The sequence below is a fragment of the Amblyomma maculatum genome, chromosome 5 (genome assembly GCF_055883805.1).
Source record: "Amblyomma maculatum isolate TAMU_Amacu chromosome 5, ASM5588380v1, whole genome shotgun sequence".
NCBI classification, from domain to species: domain Eukaryota; kingdom Metazoa; phylum Arthropoda; class Arachnida; order Ixodida; family Ixodidae; genus Amblyomma; species Amblyomma maculatum.
Window position 1 is genome coordinate 16,140,248 of NC_139348.1, and position 3,067 is coordinate 16,143,314.

The following is a 3,067-nucleotide window of genomic DNA, read 5'->3' on the forward strand; positions in this document are numbered from 1 at the left end:
TTTGATCACACAATCCTTGAGCGCCCCACCTCCTTCTCCACTCGAGTCCGGACATGCCGTGAGCCGATTGGCTCCGTCTGTTCGTGTGCTGTAAAACGTCATGAGCTGTCTGTTGTCCTCTTAGCTGTAGCTTCATAGCCTTCTGTGGGCAGCAACAAAGCTGGTAGCATGCTTAATAACCCGTTCTGCTTCGTGATCCAGGTCGCGGCGCTCCTTCTTGGAATCAGGCCTTCAGCGTGTGGCTGCTTTCCCCCGGAAAAAAGCACTGTCTACGTCAGCCGAACCGTGAACTCATCATCCACTATCGGTCATCGCTATCCTATCACTCAACCGAGCATCGCAATCAACTACAGACCAGCTTGGGACCCGTACAACGCGTCGTCACCTCACGTGACCACAACGAGCGGTATAAATCAGCCACCGAAGCCATCCAGCGTCGGTGGGCTAGGCAGCAGCAAAGCTGGAAGCATGCTTAATAACCCGTTCTGCTTCGTGATCCAGGTTAGTAAGCTTTTACCTGCCGATTTCTACAAAGATGACAATTTGTTTTTGTTGCTGCTGCCTTGCCCACCGTGCTTGAAATATCTTATTGCTTGTGTTCTTTGTTCTCCTGTCGACCTGTTGGTTTGCGGTGATGTAGAAGCTAATCCCGGTCCCACAACTGAGCAATTGCTTACTGAGCTTCTGAATGGTCAAAACGCCATACAGGAAAAACTCAATGCAATGGAAACAAAACTGGAAGGGTTAGAGAAGTCAGCAACAAAAGTTAAGGAACTGGGAATCAAGTTCGATAGTCTGGAACGAATCGTCATGAACATGCAAAAGAAACGTGCGGACTTAGAGAACAGAGGAAGGCGCAATAATCTTATCATGCTTGGTGTCCAAGAGGAAACGAACGAAACAACAGAGTCACTTACAAAAACTATAGTTGAAGAAACGTTTCAGGGCACATTAGGCGTTCATGTATCGTCAGTTGAACGCATTCATAGGATGGGACGCAAACAAGAGAACAAATCGCGCCCTTTAATACCCTGTAATTGACCGCCGCGAAAAAATAAAAGTCTTGCAAAACTGCGACAAGCTAAAAGGAAAATCTATCTCTGTCTCGGAAGACTATTCACTAGCAACAAGACTAATTAGAAAGCACCTCTGGGACAGTGCTGTTCAACAAAGGCTGGCGGGTAGCAAAGTCAAGCTTCTTTATGACAAGATTAAGATAGATGACGAAGTGTTTGAATGGGACAGCATGCACAACAAAACGATTCCTGTAGTTGATCCGAAACGGCCGAAATAAACTAATAGCAAAACACCAAAAACATTTCGATGCCTTAACGTTAACGCCCGCAGTGTAATTAATAAAACAGCCGACTTGGAAAGCATCATTATTGCCCATGAACCACACATACTGGTAATCACAGAAACTTGGTTAAACCCTAGCATTAGCGACTCTGAAATAAGCCCGCCTAGTTACAGCATATATCGGAATGACAGAGACAGCCGCGGTGACGGCGTAGCAGTCTTATTTCAAGAGTCACTGCGAGTGACAAGATTACCAGATATTGCCGAAGTAGAATCTGTTATCATCAAGGTATTCCTGGAAGAAATGAACATAGTGACTGGGGGCTTCTATCGACCACCAAGCACCGATAACACGTTCTTTAGGCACTTGAATGAATTTTTGTGTTCGTACAGAAACCATTCATGTAGCGTACTGCTTACTGATGATTTGAACGTGCCGTCCGTTGACTGGAGTAACGACTTTCCAAGCGCTCTGTCTCCAACCGCGGAACTCTGGTTGATCTCATCTTATTTCATGACTTAACTCAATTGGTTAAGCAACCAAGCCAGATTCAATGCAGCTCGTCATCTGTACTGGACTTGTTTCTTGTCGGCAAATCAATTCTCCGTCGAAACCCGGAAATCCACATTTTTGAAGGCATTTCGGATCATAAAATGGTATGCTTTTCAACGCAGGTCAATACCCTATCACGACAAAAAAACGCAAGAACGAGTTGTTCCTGTCTTTTCTCGTGCAAGTGACGTCGATATATTAGATGCATTGGATAGCTCATTTACCGGTTTTGTTTCACTTTGCAATTCAAACCAGTGTTCTGTTGACCAGCCATGGCGCTTTTTCAAGGATTTGGTGTTGAATTGCATAAACGACTTCGTGCCCTTTCAGCGAAAGAAAGTGCGCAATACTAGCCCTTGGAATAATAAAGAAATCGTTCGGCTTGGGCGAAAGTTGAAAAACGCAAGGAAGCAACATAAGCGGCACCCGTCCGCGGCCAGCGCAATCAAAATGGGCGATCTGCGCGCAATGCTGAAAAATAGCATCAAAAAGGCGAAAGCTCATTATCAAAATGTGTCTCTGAGAAATTTTCTGTCTTCGTCCCCAGGAAAGTTTTGGCGCCACATTGCACCAAAAAGGAAATCCTTGCAAAGCATGTGCTTGAACAGTGTCGTTACAACCGACAAATCTGAAATTGCAAATGCCCTTAACGATTCCTTTTAATCTGTTTTTACACGTGATGACGGCTTAAGACCCAATTTCAACCTCTATGATGAAGTCCCGGTAATTGGTTATCTATACGCTAAAGAGAAAGGTGTACTTTCGCTATTACTGAACTTAGACGCAAAGAAGTCCTCTGGTGTAGATGGAATACCGAACTGTTTTCTAATTAGGTATGCTGAATGGTGCGCGCAATACCTGACCCCCATATTTAACAAATCTTTGACATGCGCCGAACTCCCAGCTGACTGGAAGTATGCCCAAATCACTATTCCAAAAACTTCTGACCAGTCGCTACCCACATTTTTTAGGCCCATTTCACTGTTGTGCACTTGTGCTAAAACCCTGGAGCATATCATTGCCAAACACATCTCTGTTTTTCTTAACAATCATAATTGATAAGCGTCAGCACGGTTTTCGTAAAGGGCTATCTACTGTAACTCAGCTACTTGAAACATTCACGACCTCGCTGCAGCCTTAGATAATCATAATCAGATTGACATTATTTTTTTAGACTTCGAAAAAGCCTTCGATCGCGTATCTCATAGTAAACTA